Raw genomic sequence first — 8306 nt, 5'->3', positions numbered from 1 at the left:
CCGATGCTGAAACTTCTGATAAAGCTGTCCTTGTTTAATGGAACTGATGGGCTGACCACAGGGCTGCTGTTTTTTCTGTTTGTTGAGACAAGTATTGGACTAGAGGTTCTCTAAATTTAAAGGAGTCAGTGGTATCATTCTAGAGTTTTGTGGTTTATTTTTTTCCAAATAACTTGCTCAGAAATTTGCAAGGGAAACTTCCTTTATAAATATTTTATTAACTAAAGTTCTTTGTTTTTTGTAAGGTATCCTTCAACTTGCATCATTTTAAGTCAACCTGGAAGAGGAGGCGAAGTGATACATTTCTTGCGCAGGAAAAGATTATTTTTATATGATTGTGATTTAAAATTTTCTGCTGATATATAGGTAAAACTTTCTTGTATGTCTTCATCACTAATTATTGCATTCAGTAAAAATTTGCTCTTTTAACCAGACTTACCACTGTTGAAGCTCTTTTTTTCTTCTTCACATACCTATCTTTTCCTGTATCTTACCCTGTCTTTATGAGTCCATTGTTTCTTACAGTAACACCTGGATTTCACCCTTTGGGTTTCTCTTTCCAGTGCCTTCCCTGATCTGTCTGTCAGAGGTCAGCTGTGGAAGAGCCCGTGCTGGCAGCAGTACTGTACTTCTAAGCAATGTGATAACAAGTTTGCTCAGATACATTTCAATTGTTTTTCTGAGGCTTTCAGTGGATTCAGGTGCTGTCCTGGCCTGGTCGTGCTGGTCAGTCATGATGGCTACAGATCTACATTTTTGAAATAAAAAAACTTCGATTTTGCTCAACCTGAGCATTCATCTAGGTTGCCCCAACTATCTTACCTCCTGCACTAAACCATGCACATCTGTCTGCAAAGGGAGAGAAGTGCCATGGCTCTTTGTGTGGACTGGCTTTCACAACATGGAGTTTTTCTTTCTGTTACTTATCTATATTTCTAAGTTTGCCCAAAGTAGGAATTCCCTGCAGCACTTGCCTCCATCCTTTTTATTTTTCCAGTATTTTGCCCATGTGAAACATATGTGCTTTTCTAAGAATATGGCTGGGTATGTATTTCCAGAGGCACTCCTTTGTAGTGGGACTACCAAGATAAACTGTGGCAGGTTAGCTTGCCTTCCCCCATGGGCTACAGACTGATTTCTGGCTTCCCAACACTGTGGTTTGCCTTTTTTTTTTTGGCTTTGTGGTAACTTCGACATTATTGGATGGTGAAGGAATTACCAGCTGAGCAGCATTTTTGATTGGCAGTTGGAGGTGCAGTAAGCTGGTGCTGCATTTCTGAGCAGACCGTCTATGACATGTTAATTATGCTGCTGACAGACTTGGCATTTGGAGTGCCTTGGTTTCCTCCTTTGACAGTCTTTAAAGGTCCCAGCTGTCACATCCATAACTGCTGTGACTGAAGACAACGTACCCCTGTGGGCTTCTTGCATTTTTCACTGTTTGGTATGCACTAATGGCAGCTATCTTCCTGTTGCATTTCAATTGCTCTGGCTTCCTAGGGAATACCTGAACTACACACTACCTGTAACATGTTTTTGGTGTCATTTTTCAGTGAAGACAATGTGGTTAGCCTTGAGGAGTACCTCATCGCCTCAGCCCTGTGCCTAGATGCCTTTGAGGAACTGGGCCTTTTGCATGTGCAGAGGGAGCCTCTGAAATAAGGAATCAGCAGGAGCCATTGCCAGTGTCCAGTGTTTTGTACTGATTTAGAGGCACCTCCAGTCTGAACCAGTAGGTCAGTTCCCATATCTGCTTCTTGATCTCCTTCTTTCCGGACTCCACAGTATATACGCTTCATTCCCACAGTTTTGACACAAACTGTCAACCCCTTGATGTTCTCTGAGAATAAGGGCCATTTTCAAGGCCTTTCTCTCATTTCTACATAGTGCTATGTTATTGACATAAGGGCTTTCCCTACCCTCTGGGTTATGTTTTTCTATAGAAAGGGAGAGGCAGTTTGAGTTAAGTGCAAGCAAGATGTATCCAACTTTCTCTGTGAGCTTTCAAGGGATCCACAGTGTGCCCTCTTGTATTAGTCCAGCATCAAGGGAGTTTTGTTGAATGCTTTTACAGATAGACAGGGTAATGCAAGAGAACCACCATGGTTAAGCTTAATAAGGGGAAAATACCCCAAACCAAACCAAGAGAAAGCCAAACAAATGTGCAGGAACATAATTTCCCATATTCAAACCAGATTTCTCTATCACTGTGAATTCCACCATGAAGAGCAGGCACCTGTGGCAGGGATTTTCTGATCCAAGATTAATGTTGCATCTTCCCACTGAACTATCACGATGCTTGTTTCTGTCTTGAATTAGCCAGCGTGATACTAGCTGGAGTCTCAGTGATGTTAGTCACCAGGAAACAGAGCAAAACGACATTTCCCTTATTTTCCTTTGCAAGCTATTGGATAAGTTCAATTTCTGAGATGGAGGTAGTAAAGAGAACTGGGGGAAAAAAAAAAAAGAATGGATGGAAACTTTTACACTTTTACTGTAAAATAGAGGTGTTGTCTTCAGATAACAAGAAACCATTTCCTTGTGCAGGGAAAAACTCCAGCTTCAGCTATAGATGATATAAAATATGTCTTCTATCTTTCTTTGCTTAAAAAAAGGAAAGATTGTGCGGTGGCTAAGGAGCAAAAAAGAGAAAACATTTATATATTTCAGCACAAATTTGACAAGTCTGGGAAAAAGATACTAGGCAGCTGTCAGAAATGCAGTCTTAAGAGAAAAACTGCCTGTCCAAACTCCCTCCACAGAAACCTGCTGCTCTAAGGAGCTGTTTCACACTGTAGTGTGCTCTGTGGCTATCTGGCATATATCTCTTTCACACTGATTAACAGCAAGTCTTTTCCAATTGATCGTCCTTTGAAAAATGCCAAATAGTACTTTGAATCAGCTGAGATCTGCCAGTTGCTCTTCCCTTTTTCCTCTGTGTCCTGTCCAGGACTTTTAGCCATAGGTGAAAGCAGAGAGACTGATTGCTGGTGGCGTGTGAAAGAGAGTGGAACCCCTGTCAATGCACTATGAATAAAGAAATAATTATCCATACTTCGCTATCAAAGGCTACAGAGTCCAAATCTGAGCTGTAAGTATGGTGTGTATAATTTTATGTAACGCTTTTTGCTATTTGGATAATGTTTTCCATATGTTTTAAAAGCATTACACAATCTTCTGTCCCTCTGTTTCTCCAGTAAAATACGGGTAGCAATGCTAGATGTTGTTAAGCTGCACATCTCAAAGCACTGTGCTGATGTCTTCTTAAAGACCAGCTCTATTTTACGGATATTTACCCCATGTTAGAAGAACAGTCGGTCCAAGCAGTAAAACTGGAACAGAAGAAATACTTAACAGAGCCCTGGAAAAAGTCAGACCAGACCACCTGTCTCTTGACAAATTGGTTACAGGAGAGAAAACTGCCTTCAAGTACATGTTCCATGCATGACAGCCAGAGGTGGTGCTGAGTATTAGACCCTCAAGACTATGCAAGTATTTTTTTTTTCCCTTTGCCTTATAAATGGGCTTTAAGACTCTTAATGCCACTCCCCACTAGCTCTATGCCTTCAGTTCTGCTCTGAATATTACCAGTGTACAGTGAAATATTAGAGGGTGCTCTTGCTACCAGCAGTGTGGAAGCCCTCCTGCTCCAACTTTGCACGAAAAAGCCAAGAGGTGGGGTAAATACAGGTAGATAGATATAAGGGCTAAAAAAGGTGGGTTATCTTTATTTCACTTACTTAGCATAATCACCAGTTAAATCCAGAAGAACTTCCTGCTAGCCATCACCTTTTAGTTGGATGTGTTTCACTGCCAGCTGAAGCTAGTCAGTGGGTTCATAGCAAAAGCTGTTCACTTATAACAGGCTGCAGTAGGGGACAAAGAAAAGTAATTGCCATAGCTACAGGTTTGCACTTGGGTAATAACCTCAACCATCTGTCAGCCTGCCCTACCATAACCCTTGAGGGAAAGGACCTGAGGGAAGCATAGGTAGGTCCTTGTCCTCCTTGCTGCCTCTTTTGCTCAGGACCTGCCACTCTGGAAGCTGAGTCTTGTGCGCTGCTGAAGACACCAGCATGGGAATATGGCTCATGAGTAAAGGCCAGAAGAACTGAGTTTCTCTAGATCAGGGGGAAAAAAAAAAAAAAAAGAGGGACAAGGAGATAAATAAGAAAAATATTGTGATGAAGAGGGGAAGATTTTTGTGGGCTGTTTTCTAATCTAGCTATGACAGGAGGTTATGGGCTTAAAAGTTCAACAAAGGAGATTTGGGCTAGTCATGGAGAAATGCTTCCTTATGGTATACACTGCTTCATGACACAGTTCACATCGCTTCCTTACAAGCACAGTGACTGTGCTCCCCAGCTGCAAACCATCTGTGCTGCCCACTGACAAACCTGCAGGTGATAAACCTGAAATATTTTAGCTAACTCTGTCCATGGACATTCTGCTCCCATGTGCATTATGTGCCCTTCAGTCACCTGCTGCCAAGACTGACAGGCAGTGCTTCTCTCTGAACTGTTTTAATTAATGTGTGCCTGCTCTGGATTTTTATAGCTCTTAAAAAGTAGCTGTGAGTGGTATCTCTTATCAGAGGGAGGTTTTATGTCGCTGCTGTGAAGGCTGCCATTGCTACTGCTGAGGAGGTGACCTTGGTGCGTGTTCCCCCTGTTCGCTCCTCGCATGCTGTGTTCACGCCACCCTTTGCTCTTCCTGTCACATGCTTCAAAAAAGGGTACATGAGCCAAATGAGTTTTTTCTTGGAAAATGCATCTTAGTAGCTTTCCAAAATTCCCTGCTCCCTCAAGAAGAAATACAAAACCAGATCTCCCAACCTGAACAAACTCTCTCTAGCTGGTTAAGCGCTCATTATTTTAAAATCTGAGGGGATTCTTCACTTAGGGAGACAATGGAGTCAGTACCCTCACCAGCCTTCTTTTTCTGTAAATTCCTGTGAGTTTGTTGGGGAGAAGTTTTTTGTGTGTTTGGTTAGTTGGTTTTTGTTTGTTTTTTTTTTTTCCTGGGAAGTGGAATTGCTGTACAAAGAAACAAATGGTGCTGGAATCAAGATGGGAAATACATGCCAGTAAAACCAGCATGATCTTCTCACTTCTGTCCTTACTATACTTCTATCCTGAGCAAAGATGAAGGGGGAAGCCTGGAAAATGCAGTCAACTTGAAGGTGATTTCAAAAGCCATGAGGTGCTGTGTCTTAGGCACACTGCAAAAAAATACCCTAAATGGTCCACGAGGACAAGGATGGGGATGTAGCAGTTGCTGTACTGGACTGAATCCAAAGTCTAGTTCAAGACAATTTCTCTGACTTTAGTGGTCAGTAGTGAGAACATGGTTCTCCCCAGATAGCTTGTTTTTCACACTTCATATTTTCAGGGTGAAAACTGATTAATATTTCTTATGGTAGTTTGAGGAGAGCTAGGCAGAATTTTCCTAGCAAGTATCCTATCAGCAAGATGTGCCTGCCTTGCTGGGGATGAGCTCTGTGGTCAGCAAGATTTAATTTCACCTTCCCTTCTCTAAATACCTGCCAGTGAGTAGACTTTCAATGAGTTGGCTGCCTGAAAAATATCAAAGTGGCCACACATGCTCCTACCAACACGAATTCCCAAAGTGCATTTAGGGTTTGAAGAGGGAGGAAAAAGACCCTGATTGAGACAACACCACTTCAGCTGGCTTCAGAAAGGCTCCTGTCAGTTAACAGAGCATTTTACAAGGAAAAACTTCAAAGTCTTCACGTGGATTGATCTTCAAAGTACTCTATTCTCTAGCTGACTCTTTATCTCTCTTAAGGATGAGAGATGCAGGTAGCAATGGTGAAGGTAGTAAGGGGTGTCTATGGAATGAAGCACTGGTGTTCAGGCAGATTTGGTGGTAAGCTACACAAGCTATTTTGCGTGTTTTAACCCTAAAGACTTCTATGCTCTATGTATGCTGGTTTGTAAGATAACTTCATGATGATCCAGTTGGGGAGATGAACAATAGTGGCAAGAAGACAGAGGAGCAGATATCATCTGTTCAGGCTTGAAGAACACCATGCTGTGCCTTCAACAGTAAGGTACTTAAATGTTAATGGTCCTTAATAGCTATGCCAATGCATGCCCACTGAGATGCATCAGGTGAACTGTTTTCTAAGCTATAACAGACTGCCTGAAAAGGACCCTCTGCTCTCTGGATGCATCTATCTCTGTCATGATAGCCAGAAATTTAGACCTCACTTAGATGGTGTTAATTATTATTTTGGTTGGTGGTGGATTTTTGGATGGTCCTTTTGTTTATCTAATTGAATTTGATCTGCTGCTGTCAAGGGAGGTGCCAAGGTCTGTTGTGTGGTTATAGCTCATTCCCCTGGCAATGCAGTGCTATAAACACCTCTAATCTGGCAGCTGGTCCATCCTGAGGGACCTGCACTGATTTAATGCTGTCAGTGTATTTAAGCAGTATTATGAATCAACAAGCCCCTCTTTCTTTTAACAGCGAAAACATGGTAAATGACATTTTTTCTAACAACAGAGAATAAAAGGCATTAAATCTGTGTGTCTCAGCCTCAGGCTCCTGGTTAGGGGCATTTATGTACTGCTGGCAGCCTGGACTCCTCTGTGACCCAGCAGACTCGTACAAAGGAGCCTGCTGAGGAACTGCACACTGGAGCGTCACTGAACTGGTGTGGGAGGTTGTCACAGCACAGGGGGCTAGCCTGCCTCAGGAGCAAAGGAGTAAGTGCTGGTCCTGGGGAATGGAGCTCCTCTGCTTCTCATTGCAGTCATTACAGACTTTACAGTTGCACCTTGTGCTTCTGTTGCTGTTAATTTCAAATCAAGGAGACCCAAAACACACACAATGAATGTAAATGGCTCACTGCTCCCTCAGAGAGCTCCCATGGGGAAGTCTGTTCTTGTCATTTCTAAAACCTCAAGTCCCTAGAAGGAGCTGCTGGTGTCCCAGTAGGTGCATGCTTCAGCAGATGAGGTAGTGGCAGGGCAGTGCACCTCCAGAGCAGTGTACCTAGAAACAGTGTAGCAGTATGGAAAAAACGGTTCCCACATGCAGCAAGAGGAGAAGGAATGCACAGAAATAGTTTGGGGCAGTTTAAGGAGACCAAGCTGCTGTGCAGGATTTTCAGAGCCACAGCTGATGGGTTTCCAGATAGGGAAAGTGCTTCCCTTAAGTTATGTCTGCCTGTCCCACTTCTTCATTTCTGACCTCCCTGGCATGTATAAACTGTATTCTGAATCTCACTCAAAGCTGTGAACTCCTGACTTCAATAAATCCACAGCAAGGCATGACGCGTGGGCTGAGGTAAAGAAATGGCAGTACCAGCGGAAGCACAAGATCAGAAGTACCTGCAAACCCTTCCAAATCTCAGTGTGCTGCTTGTAGCTCATTTATTGACTTCTGCTCAGTCTGAGAGCAAAAAAATGGGCACCTGGATGAAAGTGCACAGTCTGCCTCAATTCAGCTCATGGAAGGCAATGCCAGGTCACTGGTTCCAATGTTTTATTAGTGGAAGAAATACATCTGAGCCAAATATGAACTGCAAGTTTTGTAATTTATACTGTAGTGGCTGGTGGCCTAACTGTGCATGGAAATTCGGGTGCGCCCCAGTTCATGATGAATGGGCAATGTCTTAACAGTCTGATACCATTACAAATCAGTTCTGTTGCAGATTATTTAAGACAGCTTCAGATTTAGATGGATATGGTGCTAGTTGCACACCAGATAATAGCCAGATCTTCTATCATCCTTATTCCTCTCCCCTGGTAGCCCAAATTCACCAACCCTCAGTTTTGTCCTGACTCAGCTTCAGTAACAGCAATCCATCTTCTGTTCTCCCTCTTCTTCCCTACCATGCACCTAATGTTCACTCACCCTGGTAACTGGACTTCCTTCTCTTCCCAGGAGCCTTGTCCGAAGCAGCCAGGGCAGGGCTGAGCGTGCCCATGAGAGGCTTTTCCTTATAACGTATGGATCACTTGGCTGAGGAATTCCTGGCTTTCCCCAGGATCACTCATCTGGTGAGCAGTGTGTTGCTGTGGCTCCCTCTGAGACTCTGGGAGTTTGGACTTTAATTTCCTGATCCATCAGACATATTCCATTGTAATTCCCATTTGTCATTCTCAGCTTTACTGATTCAGACCTTTCATTTCCCACTTCCTTACATCATAGAAGGTTGTCAACCTGTGTTATTCAATGACAGCTGGTTTTCTGCCAGCGAGTAGAAAGCACTTCTCTTCCTTCACTGTTGATTACACTCTTTGCTTTTTCTTAGCTCTGTTTTTTTGATCCAGGCC

This window comes from Pezoporus flaviventris, unplaced genomic scaffold (genome assembly GCF_033815535.1).
Source record: "Pezoporus flaviventris isolate CSIRO_AGI_PZ_B2104156 unplaced genomic scaffold, CSIRO_AGI_Pfla_v1 ptg000036l, whole genome shotgun sequence".
Classification (NCBI taxonomy): Eukaryota; Metazoa; Chordata; class Aves; order Psittaciformes; family Psittacidae; genus Pezoporus; species Pezoporus flaviventris.
Note: the sequence above shows the minus strand (reverse complement) of the source record.